This window comes from Rattus norvegicus (assembly GCF_036323735.1).
Source record: "Rattus norvegicus strain BN/NHsdMcwi chromosome Y unlocalized genomic scaffold, GRCr8 chrY_unlocalized_21, whole genome shotgun sequence".
NCBI lineage: Eukaryota > Metazoa > Chordata > Mammalia > Rodentia > Muridae > Rattus > Rattus norvegicus.
This window is the reverse complement of record NW_026947380.1, coordinates 24,675-44,667: the sequence shown is the minus strand read 5'-3', so window position 1 is coordinate 44,667 and position 19,993 is coordinate 24,675. Positions and strand designations below refer to the sequence as shown.

Here is a 19,993-nt window from a genome sequence, read left to right as displayed (position 1 = left end):
CAGAGCAGGTAACCACTCATAAAGCAAAGGGAACTCTCTAGCATTAGAGAGATGTTCTGCATAAATGTTTCCACTGTGTCAAAGGAGACACTCCTGGAAAGGGCACCCTAGAATCTGGTCAATATAAAGAAAGATCTTTAGCAGGTAGGCCATGGCAATTCTCAGGGATAATGTCATTAGGCCGTATCTAAAAAATCTCTTGCAACCTAGAGAGCCCTAGCTTCTTCTGTGATATCAAAAGTAATGTCGTGACTGCAGCTGCCTCTCAGACGTTCCTTTAGTACCTCTAAGGTTTATTAATTGGCCTTTATTTTAGTTTAAACAGCTATTTAGGAGGGAGAACAAATAGGATGTAGATATCAGAGATGGGGGGAAGGAATTTGGCCTAATGTTTTAGTTTAAAAAACGAAGAAATACATGGTACATGGGAAAGCTCTGGGTACTGTGTAGGGGTTGTGAGGGGACACTGAACACATCGCCTTGATCTGAACCTTCAACATATTGGATTCAGGAGGTGAGAGCCTCTCAGTTGCATCTGCATTTCCTTGCTGGTTATGGCTCCTGGAAGTCAGAGATTTTTTATTAATAATTTCTTTATTCCAAAAGGCAGGGTTTCGGAAGGGTTCAGTTGTTTTTCTGAGAGCTCATGACTTTCATTATTTTTCTCCATAAGAAAAAGTTCCTAAGGAAGGAGTGATGACAAGTATTGTATCCTCTGCTCAGTGTAAATTCCTCCTTGCTTTGGATTCCTATAGTGCACTTTGTTTCTGACACTGATATCTGTGACAGAGAAGTGCATCTAGCTGCGACATCATCATCTCAGTCTTTCCACTAGTATTACTCTGATTACAATTCCCTGACAGGTACCCTTTAAATATCTGGGTCGATACGTATGATTCCTTGACAATTTTCTTTTCTTTTACTTATATCATTTTTTAAGCAATTTATTGCTTTTTTAATTGGATACTTCTATATTTTCTTTTCAAATATAATTTCCTTTCCCAGTTTCCTCTCCAAAAGAGCCCTGACCTGTCCAATTCCCCTTTTTCTATAACCCCCTTACTGCCTCTTGACATTCCGTTGAACTGGGAATCAAACCTAGGGTGGACCAAGGGCCTCTTCTTCCATTGTTGCTCACCAAGACCATCTTCTGATACATATGGAATTGGAGCCATTGGTCTGTAATGTGCAGTCTTGAATGTTGATTTAGTACCAGAAAGGTTTCGTTCATTGGCATTGTTCTTATGGGGATTAAAGCCCCATTCAGATCTTGTAATCCTTTCTCAACATTTACCAACAAGAAGTCCATTTTCAGTTCAGGATTTGCCGTTATCATTTAACACTGTATTTCACATACTCTAGCTGTATCTCTCAGGAAAGGTCTATATCTGTTCCTGGCATAATGCACTTCTTTTTTTTTTTTTTTTTTTTTTTTTTTTTGCTTCTTTTTTTCGGAGCTGGGGACCGAACCCAGGGCCTTGCACTTCCTAGGCAAGTGCTCTACCACTGAGCTAAATCCCCAGCCCCCATAATGCACTTCTTAGCTTCATCAATTTTATATCATTTTGGTGGCAGATGTATATATATACATACTTTTGGTGGCTCCTACAACTAGGTGGTTAGGTGGAATGTTAACATAGAATCTTCCCAACTAGGTAAAGAATGTAGAATTCAGAAATGACAATGTCAAATGGACTCCATCCTGTATTATGAACATATTGAATTTGAGGTTTTACTGGTGGTAATGCCATTCTTCTCTCTGCCTATCCTCCAGTATCTAAGGTTTTTACTTAAGAAAGAATAATATTAAAACATTCAAAACCCTGAAGTCTGGCCATGGGAACACAGGAAGATAGGTAGTACAGAATTAATATCAAATGGGACTAGAGAACCGAATTCTATAGTCCATGTTGCCCTTTGTGTTGCTGATGTCTGGTAATTTTTAGATGAAATAAGCATTTAGGAGTTTATCATTTGAAGTCAGTACACAGTATTTACACCATTATGCTCAGTCTATAGCTAGGCACAATTTGTTGCCAAATCATTGTAGAAAATGGAATTGGAAATCAATATATTTGAGTACACTTTCAGGAATATTTATGAAATGCCCTGTCAATGAAAGTACAATAAGAAAGTAAGTAAATATAATATTCATTTAATTACAGGACTGTAGGGAAAATACTGGCCTTTGTGATACATAGATAACCAAGAAAATTGAACTCTATGTCACTGGAATGAACCTGGGAATAAAAATATTATCTAGAAGAACCTCCTACACTAGATGTTCCTTAAACTTTTCTACCCATGCCAAGGCCCTTATTAACTTTTTTCATCCCAAGCATGTAACTGCTTAAAAAATCAAAGAGAAATCTCTAGCTTAAGAGAGATGGAGTATGTAAAGTTTTCCACTGTGTCACAGGAGACATACATGGAATGGGCACCCTCGAATCTGGTCTATGTAAGGAAAGCTGTTTAGCAGGTATACCATTGAACTTCTCAATGACATAATCATTAGGCCCTCCCTGAAACATCTCTTGTAACCTGGAAAGCCCTAGCTTCTGTGATGTCACAATATTGTTGTGACTGAAACTCCCTATCAGATATCACTTCAGTACCTCTAGTGTTTACTAATTGAATTCTAATTCAGAGTAAACAGCCATTTTGGAGTGAAAGCAAAGAGGATGAAGAGATCAGAGATGGGGAGAAGGATGCTGGCCTTCTTTCTTGATATAAAAAAAGGAAGAAATACATGGTCCTTGGGAAAGCTCAGTGAGTCATTGGTACAGATTGAATGGGATGGCTGAAGAGACAGCCTTGATCTGAGCCTTCAATATAAGGGTAACAGAAGCTGGGAGCCTCCCAAAAACATCTGGACTTCCCTGTTATTATAGTTCTTGGAAGTCAGAGAATTTTTATCATTTATTTCTTTATTTCAAAAGCCAAGTGTTGGGAAGGGCACAGTTGTTTTCCTGAGATCTCATAGCCTTTATTCTTTTTGTAAAAAAGAAAGTGTCCTAAGGAAGATAGGATTGACAAGTATTGTGTCCTCTTCTCAGAGTAAACTCCACCATGCTTTGGATACCTATGCTGCCGTTTGTGTCTGACACTGATATCTGGGAGAGAGAAGTGCTTCTGTTTGAGACTTCATCATGTCAGTCTTTCCACTAGTTTTACTCTGAATACCACTTTGGATTTCCGAGTCAATATATGTGATTAATTGTCAGTTTTCTTTCTTATCTTTCATTATATTTACTCTTTAGCAAATTTTATTGTTTTTTTTAACTGGTTGTTTCTATATTTAAATTTAAAATATTATTTCCTTTCCTAGATTCCTGCCCTTGAGATCCATATCTGTTCCCTTTTCTTCTTTTCAAACCCCCTTTTCTGCCAATTGACATTCCCTTGAACTAGGAGACAAAGCTAGGGAGGACAAAAGGCTTCTACTCCCATAGTGCCCAACAATGATGGGGAGAAGGAACCTGGCCTTCTGCCGTGGTATTAAAATAAGAGAAAAATACGTCGTCCTTAGGAATGCTAAGTGCATACTTCATACGTGTTGACTGGAGTAACTAAAGAGATAGCCTTGATCTGAGCCTTCACCATATGGGAATCAGGAGCTGAGAGCTCCTCAGAAGCATCAGTAATTCCAAGTTCTTATGGTTCCTGGAAGTCAGAGTGTTTATATCATTCATTGCTTTATTCCAAAAGTCAAGTTTTGGGAACAGTACAGTTGATTTGCTGTGACCTCAGGCCTTTTTTTTTTTTTTTTTTTTTTTTTTTGTCCAAAAGAAAGACGTCCTAAGGAAGAAGGGAAAGACAAGTATTGTGTCCCTAGCTCAGAGTAAACACCTCCATGCTTTGGATTCCTATAGTGCAGTTTTTATCTGACTCTGATATTTGGGAGAGAGATGTGCTTCTAGTTGAGACTTCATCATCTCTGTCTTTCCACTAGTATTACTCTGAATACCACTTTAGATTTTCGAGTCAATGGGTTTGATTAGATGACTGTTTTCTTATCTTTTATATCTTGAGTTTATTTATTTTTTAGCAAATTTAATTGCTTTTTTTAAACTAGATGTTTCTCTATTTACCTGTAAAATATTATTTTCTTTCTAATTTTCCTTCTTATAAAATCCCTACCTATTCACTATCCCTTCTTTAATGACACTTTCTGCCCCTTGACAATCCCTTGAACTATAAGACAATTCTGGGTTTGATCAAGGGCTTCTCCTTCCATTAGTGTCCATTAAGATCATCATCTGCCACATATCCATTTAGAGAAATTGGTCTGTCCATGTAAAGTCTTTGAATATTGGTCTAGTACCAGGAAGTTCTGGTTCATTGGTACCGTTGTTGTTATGGTGTTGAAATCACCTTCAACTCTTGTAATCCTTTCTCAAAATCTACCAACAAGAGGTCCGTTTTCAGTTCACTGGTTTGCCACTAGCATTCACTTCTGTAATTGACATGCTCTAGCTATGTCTCTCAGGAAATATCTACATCCAGGTCCTGGTAAAATGCACTTCTTAGCTTCATCAATCTTATTTAATTTGGTGGCTGTTATATATACTTTTAGTGACTCCTACAATTATGAAGTTAGGTGGAATTTTAACATGGATTCTGCGCAAATAGGTCAAGAAGGTAGAATCCACAAATGGCATTGCCAAGTAGACTCTCTCCTGTTCTTATGAACCTATTGAAGTTGAGGTTTCACTGGTCCAGAAGCCATTCTTCTTTGTGATCATCCTCCTCTACCTTCTGCTTGGCCTTAAGAAAGAAACATGGTAAAACATCCTAAACAATTAAATCTGGGCCTGAGACACTAGAATGTAGATATTTTTGCAGATGATATCAAAAGTGACTAGAAAAGAAAATTCTATGCTCCATATGGTCCTTTTTTAACTGATATCTGGAAATTTTGGATAAAATATAATTTTGGAGTTTATCGTTTGATGTCGCTACACCATATTTACTGTTATACTCAGTCTATTGCTGTGCGCCTTTGTTGAGAAATCGTTGCAAAAAAGGATTTAGAAATTAGAATGTTTGAGTACACATTCAGGAACATTTATAAAATCACCTATCAAGGAATATACAGTAAGAAGTGAAATACAGTATTCATTAAAACTAAAGGTCTGTAGGGAAAATACTGGCCTTTGTGATACAGAGAAATCCTAGAATTTGAACTGTATTTCACAGTAATGTACCTAGGAATAAAATATTATCTAGAAGAATCTCCTACACTCCATGTTCCTAAATCTTTTCTACCCATGCCAGGTCCCTGACCAAATTTCACCATTTAGAGCATGTAACCACTAAGGAAGCAAAGATAAGTTTGTAGATTTAGAGAGATGGAGTTCGTAAAGGTTTCCATTGTGTCACAAGAGACATACCAGGAAAGGGCACCCTTGTATCTGGTTCATGTAAGGAAGCTATTTAGCAGGTAGGCTTTTTCTGTGATGTCACAAGTGTTGTTGTGACTGCAACTCCCTTTCAAATATTCCTTCAGGACCTCTAGAGTTTACTAACTGGCCTGTAATTCAGAAAAACGAGCCATTGGGGAGTGAGAAGAAAGAGGATGAAGAGATCAGTGATGGGGAGGAGGAAGCTGGTCTTCTGACTTGGTGTCAAAAAAAAAGGAAGAAATATGTGGTCCTTGGGAAATCTCAGTGAATCCTTGGTAGGGGTTGAGTAGGATCACTGAAGAGATAGATTGGATCTGAGCCTTACACATATGGGAATCAAGAGCTGTGAGCCTCTCCGAAACATCTGGACTTCGCAGTTCTTATGCCGCTGGAAGTCAGAGATTTTATATCATTCATTTCCTTACTCCAAAAGCCAAGTATTTGGATAGTCACAGATGTTTTCCTGAGAGCTCATGGCATTAATTCTTTTCATAAAATATAAAAAGGTCCTAAATAATAAAGGAATAGAAAGTATTGTGTCCTCTGCTCAGAGCAAACTCCCCCATGCTTTGAATACCAATAGTGCAGTTTGTTTCTTACACTAATATCTGGGAGAGTGAAGTCCTTCTAGTTGAGACTTCATCATCTCAATCTTTCCACTATTATTTCCACTGAATAACATTTAAGTTCTGAGTCAATTGGTGAGATAAGCTTTCATTTTTCCTTTCTTTTCTTTCTTTCTTTTTTAAAAATTTTTTAGCAAAACTCTCAAATATCATCCTGGGTGACGATGTAGATTAGACCCATCAGATGAAATGAAGAATTGAAAAACTCTCCTGGGGATGAAAATGGTAAGGAAATCACATTGATGTATCATAAATGCAGTGCCAAGAGCAATATTAATACTAGTCTGGGGAGATGCTGCCTTTATCAGAGACCACAGACCTTTAGTTTAGAATGATTCAGTACTAAACTGGGAATGGAAAATGATGATTGATATGGTTCTAACAGATCTCATAACATTAAAAAGGGTCTCTTCCAGATCAGAGAATGATTATTGTAAAGCAACTTCCAGAATAAACTTATGAGACCCACCATCAGCCTGTGAAATAATGTGCGAAAGAAGAAATTAGTGTCTCTTCAGGGACAAACTGTTGCTTTCAAACAAACAGTAAAGTGTCCATTCTATGAATGATACATAGATATATACACATTATAGCAGGATGAATACAGAGTTTCTTCAGGTCCATGAAAGAGGTATTCAGCAGTTGACCTGGCTCAGCAATAAAGTTATTTTTGCCAACTCATGAGACCTGAGCTCCTTCACTAGGAGATCCATGATTGAAGGAAAGAACAAACTTCAGACAACTTGTCTCAGATTTCTATGTAGTTCAGATTTCCTGGTCTTGGTCCTCAGAAGGAAGGACATCTTGTTTTTCAATTCTTGTTCATCCTATAATCCTTCTCTCTGATGCACTAATGCAAATAAATTAGGGTGCATTTCATTGATAGATTACAATTGATATTTTAATTCTGTTGCCAAGAACTATAGAAAATAAGAAGGGCTGTATCAAAGCATCCTTTGAAAGTCAGACTACGGGAATGTGTCCATTGGAAATTTGTAACTTAGCTGAAACTCTTACTAGAGACAAACTGCCATAAAAGGTCTTCTCTAGATACCTGGTGTAGTAGTTGGTGTTCCCAACAGATAGTAAAGGATGAATCTCGCTGTATAGAGGAATCTGATTGTTCAAAATGATCACAGACTACGGACCACATAATTTAACAATGGCTGACTATTTGTAAACTCCTAGAACCCATTAGATTATTAGTCCAAAAGGCTTGGTGTCTCATCTGGTCATAAGTATATGGATAAATTTTCAGTATGCAGGTTCTAATGTATGTGAGGGTTTGGTAGCATTGTGAGTGCAAACATGAAAAAGTAAAAGCTTCATTCTTCCATGTTTTCTATGGGGATTCAAATAAAAGGCATAGTTAAGAATAGACTGGGATTGCAATTCTCAAACAGACCAGTATCTTCAACTGAACATTCATTTCTGGGAAGCTGCATGCTGTCAGAATGGCTCAGGTGTATGTGAACTGCAAGATCTAGTCTGGGAAGGCGGTCCTGTTCATCAATCACACCTGCCACTATTACAGAAACACCCAAGACATCCTCAATCAACTTTTTTGGACACATGGTCTTCTGGGATTCGAAGAGATTAGATCTACTAACAACAACAATGCGATTCAAGATTACTTACAACAGGTCACTGGAGTGAGAACAGTTCCTTGGATCTTTAAAGGTAGAGAAAGACTGCATAGGTAGTCACAGTGATCTAATCTCCCTGCAACAGAAAGAGAATATAATGATGTTGCTGAAGCAGTTTGGAGCTCTGCAGTTATAAAAGGGATGGCAGTAAAAGCCCATGCTGACAGCAGACATTCAACCATGCTGAGAGTTGAAGTGCGTCACAGATGACTTCAGTATTTTCATAGGACAGGGATTTAGAACAAATTGGCTTTTATTCTATTCCTCAGTGCAAAAAAATCTGTTGCTGTTTGCCTCAAACCATGGGGTAGGGAAACTTAAGAGGCAACAGAGGTTTGATTTTCCAGTCTTCATGTTCTGACATGTCTCTACTTCTAAGTCCATGTTTCACAAGCCAGATCATTTAAATCTCCAGGGAATCAGTTACTGTTTGCCTACCATGCTGGTCTTCTGAAGTCATTTTACAGAAGTCCACTTCCTAGTAATTATTAAAGCAATGAATATTATGAAGTTGTTTATGATCTACACACAGGCCTTTCATGCCCCAAGCATGTACCATCCCACGTCTGCCTTGGCAACTCTCAGCCTGTGTTTTAACCTATTCATCCAACAACCCACAGAAGTCCACACTTGTATGAGGATGTTGTTTGAGAAACAGATGAATAGCTTTAGCATGGTTGTTCTTCACTGTAGCCATATTAACACAGACGGCAGAGTATATGATGCATTCAGCTCTGTTTGTCGTGTTTAATTGCCCATAAAGTCCCAAACAGCTCTGAGTTGATTGTGTCAGAGTACGAGCAAAGTCAAATATAAAATGCAAAATTTCAGAACTCTCCTTCCAAGGCTGTTTGTGAAAGAAGTTGTTCGCAAAACACTGTCCTAATAAATTTATTCCATTCTCACTTTGATATTTTGATTTGATGTCTTGAAATGACATTTAATTATCATTGAAATGCAGGTTCTCTCTATGGTCTCTAGTGAGAAGGACTCATTATTCAAAGGGATGTATCTGCAGATGCCTGAAAAAATAAATATAAAGAATAGATCTTGATAAAATTCTAGGGTAAAGATGCAACATCCTACTCCAAAGATCCATATAAGAAGCACATTTGACATTGACCTTATATTATTAAGAAATTCTTCACATATTCCCTCTATCATTGGGGATTAAATAATCTCAGATGAATAGTTGACAAACAAGAATAGCCTTTAGAATCATTTTACCCTCTTCACTAATAGTTTTGAGCAAATAGAACACTAAAAGATCAGATAGAAGAAATGGTTATAATCAAAAGATACATGTGGGTCAGCTCTAACTCTCATGGTCAAGGTCAATTTGGACACGCTCATTGTGGTCATGGATTGCTCTCATAAGACTCTGCAGAAGGTTTTTCCTATTGCCTCAGTGTAAGCTCCAGGAAGACCAAGCTACCAGAGCTGATCAGGTTCCCTTAGAATGCACTTGAAAGCCACATACGCTGAGGAACTTTTGATGTGCTTTAGCTCTATTGTCAAGTTTTTTTAAGCCTCTAACAAATAGCAAGCTGTCCTTTTTACTCCCTCCTCAACACCTCTAAATGAGCCCTAGCTCAATGGCTCAGTTTCATTGGTCATAGCGCAGCACCCCAAATATGAGCTTATCTTACTGTGTTTCTAACATCCTGCCTGCTACACCAATGGCCACTCCATACTAGATCTCACATGACTGGTAGCTCTTACTCCACCCTTAAATCCTTTCTCCACCCTTGTGTCTACTAGCCTGTTTGCAGGATACTAGATATCCTCACAACTGGTTGGCCAAGAGCATCTTTATTGAACTATAGAGAATCAATTTGGGAACAGGACCTTCAGTGTTTGCAGGAAGATTCCCGATCTAAGAATCAAACGTGACCAAACAAGACTCAATCCATGTCTCTGGTTTTGTGTGGGAGATAGAGGAGTTAGAATTTCAGAGTTGAAATTCAAATAATTATAATATACATGTAGTATTAATTATGCCAGGATAAAAGGATCCAAAAAGTGGAAATGGGCAATATTAAAGGCAAGAGAAAAATCCCTAGTACAGCAAACAATGTGGACCTGTTAGAGAGACTCGGCTCTTTCCAGCCATCTGAATTTGTACTTGAAATTCTTCTGACCACTTCTTGATCTCTGCATGTAGAAAAGAAAAAAAAGAAAAAGAAAACATAATAAAACAAAAATAAAATCACCAAAATGAAACTAAAAGCAAAAGCAAAAGCGAATCAACCCCAATCCTAAAAGAAGAGGACCAAGTGAAGATTGCTTGAGGTCCTCATTTTTAACTACAACTACAAGCGACCAATAGCTTTCAATTCAAATTTTTTTTCATTATTTTATTTGAAAATTCTCTGTGGGTCAAAGAAACAAGGTTTATAAGCTGCAAAAACAGGAAACAGAAACAAACCATACTGTAGAGCTCACCACTGGTATTACTATGGTGACTGTGGGCAATGCGGAGAATACTGCTGTTTGACAACGGGTCTTTTGGTTTTATATATGCTGGCAATATCTATGATTCTGAAATGAATTAGAGTCATCACCGAATCATGACTAAATCAACTGTTCCTTTTCTTTGGATATCAAGATATGGCAAACTGTTGACTGACTATCATTTGTATTTTGGACCTAGCCTCTGTGGTAAATCTAAGTTTTTTGATGGAAAATCCTCCACCAAAACACTGTTTTGTCAATGGTGCTGCCAGCCAAAAACCATTTCCTGAGGCTAATCTGCAATCTCCAGAAGAGGAGATTTTATTTCTAATAATAATCTTCTACCAGATAAGCTTTCTTCAAATCCCAGACATACAAGAGAGAAAAATTTAAAGCAGGTCCACTACAAGCAGCAAGAAGACAAGAATATACACTGGTTTCACAACTATGTATTACAGTATTTGGAATTTTAGCTAGAGGAATATGACAACCGAAGAAGATCCAGGGAATACAAATGAAAAATTAAGAAATCAAAATGTTCTCATTTGCAGATGTCATGACACCATTTTAAAAACTCTAAAAATGTATCAGTCTCTTAAGACTGAAAAAATACGGTCATAAAATCAGAATATCATACGAACACACAAAATTCCTTAGCCTTCCTTTATTAATTAATCAAAAATTGACATTATTACACTATCTACTTATTCTTAAAACTATAAAAGTTTGATTTATTCAAGTCTTTAAGGTCCTTCAGAACATCAGCTGGAATGTTCTTATATGTTTTCTGGATGGATCATGGTTACTTCGTATGTCTTCTCATAGTATGCTTTATAACTATGCGAATTCAGGGTATTTTGTTATATATTTTAAGAGTGTTTCAAGTGGAATACTTCCCTGATTTCTCTCCCATGGTTTGAAATTGGAAAACAAAAACGATAACGTGTTTTGAGTTTTCACTTTGAATTGTGAATATATTTTCAGCTTTAAGAAACGTAAACTTTTAAAGAACAATTGTCTCTATTCAGGATCACGTCTAGCTAATTCATAGTGGTCTTTGCATTTTTAATATTTTCATCCACAATATTTTATTTTATATATTCTGATTATTGTGAGGGGAATTTGACCCATATTTCCTCAAAGTATGGTTTGGATTGTCATAAAGGAAGACTAAGGAATTTTGTGTGTTCCTATGATATTCTGCTTTTATGACCGTATTTTTCAGTCTTAAGAGACTGATACATTTTTAGAGTTTTTAAAATGGTGTCATGACATCTGCAAACGAGAACATTTTGATTTCTTAATTTTTCATTTGTATTCCCTGGATCTTCTTCGGTTGTCATATTCCTCCAGCTAAAATTCCAAATACTGTAATACATAGTTGTGAAACCAGTGTATATTCTTGTCTTCTTGTTGCTTGTAGTGGACCTGTTTAAATTTTTCTCTCTTGTATGTCTGGGATTTGAAGAAAGCTTATCTGGTAGAAGATTATTTTTAATGTTGACTTGAATCTGTTCACAAGTATTTTATTGAGAATATGTGTGTATAGGTTTAAATTAGTGTGTAAAATACTCCCTCTTCCTCTCTTTGTGTCAGTGGTCCATACCTCTTTCTCCCTCTCTCATTACCTTCCCTTTTGCCAGATTGTCCCCCTGTCTCACTCTCTCTCCTTATTTTCTCTATCATTGTTAGATAATACCAGATTCAAAATAGAATTTTAATGTATTAAATCCTTTTGTCTACTTTATGAAATAGTCCTAAACACTTTAAATGCTATTTAAATGTATATTCATTTCTTTTCAACTGAATACATGTGAATCTATGATATTTGAGGTGGGAGAAATTAAATACCTGATTCTATGCAATTATTTAGTATAGAGCTGTTTTAATTATGCAAAGTGAGCTGATTTAATATTGCTATACCCAATACATCTAGTATATACTCTCACTTCCAACCCCGACCAGCAGGAAAGGAGCAATACCACACGTTCTTCTCAAAGCAGTTTATTCAGGAACCCTTTTGTCTGCAAGCAGGAACAATGCCTCCATCCAGCCCCCGAGGCCACTCCCTTATATCCTCCCTCAACCACCTCACCAGTCTGTGTAACCTCTGTTCATAGGTCCACGTCATATAATGTTATGGTGCGCCTGCGCAGTTCTCACAATGGGGCATGGGCTTAAGTTCAGGTGCTATTCGTGAGACGTGGCAGCAGTCCCGGACTCCATCTTGGGATTGCCACTACGCCAGCTCCCCACAGTAAATCACGAATGCTTTAAAAAATATTCTAGATTTGGGACTGTAAATCTAAATAATCTGCGTTTTCTCCATGTTTCCTATATTCTCTTTCATTTTATTCATTCAACCCTTTCATTACCTAACATGGCCAGAGGTTATGACGATCTTGTTAATACTTTCCAAGAGTGACCCCTTCCTTTCATTCATTATATAGTTGTCTACATTTTACTGATTTCAGCCATGATGAGTTGGATATACATGTTATACACCTTCCGCAAGGCCAAAAAGCCATTCTGAAACAAGGTGAAAAGAGACTTTAGGTGTAGAAAATTGTGGGAGGGATCAGACATAAAGCGTGTCTTCTGGATACAAGAAATATTGCCCTCATGTCACATAGCAGCTGTTGTTTCCTGCACAGCTTCAAACCAGTCAACAGGGAAGAATGCAGGGAAAAGGCCTGAAAACTGCTATACCTATCTGACATACTATGGACAGTTAGTATCTTCAGTTGGAGGATTGAAAATTATTTGTAAGGGTTTATCATAGAGTTATTAAACAGTACTTTAATGTAGAAGATATACACAGGAAGAATTCAAAGAAATAGAGTGATGTGGAAAAAATAAATGGAAAATTATCATCAACATTCATTGGTGGAAATTCTCAAAGAGTAAAATATATAAACTATATTCCTCAGTATAATGTATGTAGAAAATGTTTTATTATATAGGGATATTTCATGAAGCGACCTTATGATTTCAGTTGGTTAAAACAGATCTGCCAATTCTGTGAGTTTAATGAGAGCATTATGTAATTTGATCTTAATGATTTTAAAGTGGCTATTTTCAAAAATAGTAAGCATTATTTCCATGTACATGTTCAAAAACGTGCTTCTATAAATAATATTAGAAAAACTAAAACACTATATATCAAGAAACTAAATTAAATTAGGCTACATATCTAAACAAAATATTCAAAAGTGAAGAAACTCAAGTGACTAAGAATCGAAAGTGAAATATTTATCATCCTTATACAATACAGAAATGCAAAACAAAATTATTCTGAGAATTTTTTCCTCCCTTTCAGAAATTTTAGTTTTATAACACATGAGTCAACTTATGTTTGCTGTGTTATGGAGAGAGGGGAACATTACTATTCTCCTGGTTGGAATGCAAACTTCTACAGCACCTTTTGAAATCAGTATGATGTTTCTTCAGGAATCCGGAAATGGATGCGCCTAAAGATATAACTCGAGGAAAATATATCCAAATTTTGATTCATACTAGTATAGAGACCCTTGAATAATTAGAAATATTCAAGTTGTTCCTTAACAAATGGAGGCATAAAGAAAATGTGGGTCTTTTACAGATTGAAAAAGGAAAGCATGTAATTTTCAAGACAATGAATGGATCTTGTGAATGTCATCATAGATGAGATAATCCAGATCAAAAAAGAAAAATGGGAGACATTTTCACTTTAATCTGAATGTTAATTCTCCACACTATTTCGGTTTGATTAGTTTAGTGTAAATTCAAGGGATGCGGTCCAGACTGTCCTCACTTTGGGACGTACAAATGAACTTATGGATTGCAGAGGAACACTGTCAAGAACAGGAATGTCAAACGTGAAGAAAGAGGGAAGAGGATGACAATGGAGGGAATATAGAGATGTACAGTTAAGTTGGGAAACATTTGAGGCATGGAAAGGAATCCCAATGCAACAGAAATAAAACATATTTTTTTTGCAGTGGTAACTAAAGATTTATAGCTATAAGGACAGGAGATAAAACATTGATTGGGTGTATCTATGTGATTTTCAATAGTAAGAAACTCACGAAAATTATGGATTTCAACTCTCAACAAACCTATAGTACAGAAAATGAAATATATAGTCCTTAAGGAGACAGATGTGAATATCTCTGTTGTAAACATAAATGTGTTATATTGTACACATTATATGTATAAAATAATATATTTATTTGTTTACATTTCAAATGTCATTTCCCAAACTGGTTTTTCTTTCTTAAATTCCCTAAGCTATTCCGATCCTCATTTTTCTAATATGGTGCTCCCCACTTCGACTTTTGCCCTCTAACATCCCCCTTCTCTTTGATATGACATCTCCACAGGACCAATTGCTTCCCTTCCCAGATATGGCAGTTGAGGCAGTTGTCTTCCCCATATGCTCTGGTATCTATGTAGCAGAAGTCTTGGACTGGCCAAAGCATATACTAGAAGGTGGAAAATTTCCTGAACCTCTGAAGGGTAAGCTTAATTGATACTGTTGTTCTTCATATTGGGTTCCAAATCCCTCCAGATCCTTAAGTCATTCCACTATCTCTTCCTTTGTGGCTGTCAGGTGCTGTCAAATGCTTAGGTGTTTCTGCATCTGTCACGGTCAGGTGATGGCAGAGCCCCACGGAGGACAGACGTATTAGGCTCTTATCTGCGAGCACATCTTGACCTCAGGAATAGTCTGAGGATTTGGAGTCTCTGGATGAAATTGTTCTTCTGGTCGGGTGGTCTCTGGATTGCCTTTCCTTCAGTCTCTGCTCCATTTTTGTATTTACATTTTTTAGATTGGAGATTTATAGGTAAAAAAAATGTGAGCTGTGTGGGCAGCACCACCCCTTCACTGGGGGGCATGTCTAGCTACAGGAGGAAGTCTCTAGTTGTTCTATCTATTTTCCTGCTCGGTATTTAAACTACCACCATCACAGTAAGTTTCTGGGATACACTTGCATCTCTGGCATCTGGGATTTTCCTGGGGATACCCAAGTTCACCACCCACCACTGACGCTTATTGTTATTTACTCCACGTTTCCTCTGAATTTCTCTCCTGTCTCTTTTAATTGGTGCAACTCCCACCACTTTATCCATCATTTTCCACATCTAGCTAGATTCTTCCACTCCACTGCATTCCATGACTATTTTGTTCTCCCTTCTAAGTGGGTTCCAAGTATCCGCCATTTGGCCTTCTCACATGTTACCCTTCATGTTATAAAAGATTTGTATAGTGGGTATTCTGTTAGCAGGGCTAACATCTACTAGTCACTAAGTCCATCCCATGTTATGTCCTTTTCGATTTCTGTTACTTCACTATTTTCATGTTCCATCATTTGTCTACAGAGTTCTTGGTGTCCTCATATTTAATACCTAAGTAATGTTCCATTGTTTACATATAGCACACTTTCTGTATTTATTCCTGAGTGGAGATGAGGTATATCATGGTTCTTTCCAGCATTCGACTGTTATAAGTAAGACTGCTGTGAATATCTTCAACCACATGTCCACGTTATGTATGGATCAAGTTTGAGTATATGTGTTGAAGTGAGTGGTAAAGCTGGTTTTCAAGTAAAGCTGTTTGCAATTTTCTCTGGACCTCCACACTGATGATATCCAAAGTGGCTATCAGCTACTAATCCCGCAAGCAGTGGAGGAGTATTCCACTTTCCCTACATCCTAGCCCACTCTGCTACTGCATTAGTTTTTTTGTCTTAGCCAATCTGATTGTTTTAAGGAAGACTCTTATGTTCATTTTGATTTGCCTTTATGTGAACTAAGGATGTTAAACATTTCTCGATATGTTTTTCACCTATTGAGATACCTCAGTTGAGAATTCTTGGTTAGCTCTCTAATCCAGTTTAAAAGTTGGGTTCTTTGTTGTGTGGGAGTTTACCTTTCTGAGTTCTTATATTTTTAATTTTGGCACTCTCTCAAATGTAGGGTTCGTAAAACTCTTTTCCAAATGTGTAGGTTGTTGTTTTCCTATTGGTAGTGTACTTGGCTTTAAAGAAAGTTTTCCGAATGATGGGATTTTGTAAATTGACTGGTGATCTTAGAGCCTTTGGTGTACTGTTCTGAAAATTTTCTCCTGTTCAAATGTGTTCTAGGCACTTTCTGACACTGCCCATTCTATTGGCTTCTGCATATGTGATTGTGTGTGGATTTCCTTGATGTGATTTGACTTGAACTTTGAAGAAGGAGATAGAAATGTTCAATTGGCACACAGCTATATACAGAACAACAGTTAGGGTAACATCATATCTTAGAACGATTTGGTTTATGTATAACCTACTTAGTCATAAAGGAAATGCAAATCAAAACAACCCTTTGATTCTATCTCACATCAGTCAGAATGGCTAAGATCAAAGACTCAGGTGACAGCAGATGCTGGAAAGGATGTGGAGAAAGAGGAACACTCCTCCATTGTTGTTGGGATTGCAAATTGGTAAAACCTCCCTGAAAATCAGACCTGAGTTTCCTCAAAAATTGGTCATTGCACTTGCTGAAGACCCAACTATACCTCCCCTGGGCATATACCCAAAGATGCTCCAACATACAACAAAGACAAATGTTAAACTATGTTCATAGCAGCCTTATTCATAATATCCAGAAACTGGAATTAACCCAGATGTGCTACACGAGAAGAATGGATACAGAAAATGGCCTATATTTACACAATGGACTAGTACTCATTTATCAAAAATAATGAGTTCATGAAATTCATAGGCAAATGATGCACCTAGAAAATATCATCCAGAGGGTGGTTACTCAATTACAGAAAAACAAAGTATGCACTCATTTTTAATTGGATATCAGTGCAAATGCTCAAGTTAACTATGATACAAGGCACAGACCACATGAAACTCAAGAAGGAGGACCAAAATGCTGATGATTCACTCCTTCCTTGAAAGAGTAAATAAAATATCCATAGGAGGGGTAGGGAGATATTGTTCTTTGGAGACTGAAGGAATGACCATTCAGAGTCTGCTGGACATGTGACACACACACACACACACACACACACACACACACACACACATATGCACCAAAACTATTTTGGATAAAATAAGGCTTTCAGAGTTTATCATTTGAAGTAGGTACACAATATTTACACAGGGAACTAGGAGAATTCAGCTGAAGGACTTTTTTGTTTTCTGGCTGTACTGAGAGCTGAAAACCAGTTGGTAAGAGTGCCTACACACTTGAAGGCAGAGATAATACCATCTTTTCTGCTCCAAGTTACCTGTTGTTTGGACTCAAGGACACAATGAGAAGATCGAGTGTTAGAATAAGAAGTATAAAAGAGAGTGAAGAATCCCAACTTATAGGGCCAGTATATATCTTCAAAAAAATTTGAAGAAATCTTCTCCAACCTAAAGACAGAGATGCCGAAAAACATGCCAGAAGCCAAAAGAGCTCTAAGTAGATCTTACCAGAAAAGAAATTCCTCACATCACATGATAGTCAAAACACTAAATGCACAAAATAAAGAAAGAAGTTTAAAGGCAATAAGGGAAAAAGGTCAAGTAACATATAAAGTCAGACCTATGAGAATTACACAATGTTTCTCACCAGATACTATGAAAGTCAGAAGATCCTGCAATGATATACTCTAGACCATAAAAGAACACAAAAGCCATTCCAGTCTACTATTGCCAGGAAAATTCTCAATTAACACATATGGAATAACGAAGATATTCCATGACAGAACGAAATTTATACAGTATCTTTCTACAAATCCAGCCCTACAAAAGATAAAAGGTAGAAAACTCTAACACAAGGAGGGAGACTACACACTATAAAAAGCAACAAACTAATCTTGCTATGAAACCAAAAGAAAAGAGACACACAAACATGATTCTACCTCTAACAACAAAAATGACAGAAGCAACAATCACTATTCCTTAATATATTTTAACAACAATGGAGTGAATTCCCCAATAGAAAGACATAGACTAAATGAATGGATACATAAAGAGTACCCAGCATTTTGTTGCATGTAAAAAACACAACTTAGAGACAAAGACAGACACTACCTGAGAGTATTAGGCTAGAAAACAAATTTTGAAGCAAATGGTCTGATAGACGGAAGCTGGATTTGCCATTCTACTATGGAATATAATCGATTATCAACCAAAAGTTTTCCAAACAGGTGAGGAAGGAAATTTCATATTTATCAAAAGATTATCACAGCAATAGGAACTCTCACTCCTAAATATTTTTGCTCCAAATACATGGGCAACTGCATTCCTAAAGGATACCTTACTAAAGCTCAAAGCACCCAATGTTCCTCACATAATAAGAGTGGGAGATTTCAACACCACGTTCTCTTCAATGGACAGATCATGGAAATAGAAATTAATAAAGATCTAGACAAACTAACAGAAGTTGTGAACAAAATGGACATTACATATATTTATAGAATATTTCATCCTAAAATAAAATACTATGCCTTCTTCCCAGCATCTCATAGTATTTTTTCCAAAACTAATCATATAACAAGTCACAAAACAGGCCTCAACAGATCTAAGAAAACTGAAATATGTCCATTTATCCAATCAAACCGTGACAAACAAAGGCTGATCTTCAATATCCACAAAACATCAGCGAGCCCACACATACCTGTAAGTTGAACAGTGCTCCACTCAAAGATAACTTGTCAAGCAAGAAATAAAGAAAGATTAAAGACTTTTTAGAATTTAATAAAAGTGATGGCACAACATACATATGCTGTACTCTACAATAAAAGAACCTCTGGGAGAATCACCATTCCTTACCTCAAGCAGTATTACAGGGCAATAGTGATTAAAAAAAAATCAATGACAAAAAAAAGTTGTATTTGTACAGATCTAGGAATGTTGATAAGTGGAATAGAATTGAAGACCCCAAAACAAACACACACATCAATGGTCACTTGATATTTGACAAAGAGGCCAAAACCATCCAATGAAAAAAAAAATTAGGATTTTCAACAAGTGGAGGGCAGCATGTAGAAGTATGAAAATCGATTCATTTTTATTGGTCTAATCAAACCTTAAGTCTGAGTGGATCAAAAACCTCTACATCAAACCCAATAAACTGAAACTATAAGTAGAGAAGAATCTTGATCACATGGGCACTGGGAAAAATTTCCTGAACTAAACACCACTGGTTTGTACTGTAAGATCAAGAATCAGAAATGAGACTTCATAAAACTGCAAAGATTCTGTAAGTCAAAGGACACTGTTATTAGGAGAAAACAGCAAACAAATGATTGGGAAAAGATCTTTATCAATCCTACACCTGATACAGAGGTAATATCCAAAATATACAAATAACTCAAGAAGTTAGGCACCAGAGAGCCAAATAATCCTATGAAAAATGGGGTGCAGAGCTAAACAGAGAATTCTCAACTAAGGAATAACAAATAGCTGAGAAGTGTGTCAAGAAATGTTCAACATCCTTAGTCATCAAGCAAATAAAAATAAAAATAGTCCCGAGGTTCCACCTCACGGCAGTCAGAATGGCTAAGATCAAAAACTCAGGTGACAACAGATGTTGGTGAGGTTATGGAGAAAGAGGAACACTGCTCCATTATTGGAGGGATTGCAAACCTGTATGATAACTCTGGAAATCATTCTGAAGTTTCCTGAGAAAATTGGATAATGCACTAACTGAGGACCCAGCTCTACCTGTACTCTGCATAGACCCAAAAGATGGTGCAACATTCAACAAAGACACATGCTCCACTATGCTCACAGCATTATTATTTATACTAGCCAGGAACTGGAAAGAATCAAGATGCTCTTCAACTGATGAATGGATACATAAAATGTGATACATCTGTACAATGTTCTACTACTCC

At 36.9% G+C, this 19,993-nt stretch overlaps 1 long non-coding RNA gene across 10 annotated transcripts in view; it reads right to left on the bottom strand.

Annotated features, from left to right (window-relative positions):
- LOC120099711 (uncharacterized) overlaps window positions 1-19,993 on the bottom strand; it is a 43,765-nt gene that overhangs the window by 6,452 nt on the left and 17,320 nt on the right. For 8 of the 10 annotated variants that reach the window (XR_010062185.1, XR_010062178.1, XR_010062184.1 and 5 more), the window contains one exon: window positions 7,670-7,753. This is a non-coding gene — a long non-coding RNA (uncharacterized LOC120099711). Of the gene's footprint in view, window positions 1-7,669; window positions 7,754-7,865; window positions 8,700-9,759; window positions 9,832-12,098; window positions 12,661-19,993 lie in introns of those variants that run through there. The other 2 variants (XR_010062179.1, XR_010062181.1) reach the window with 2 other exon arrangements.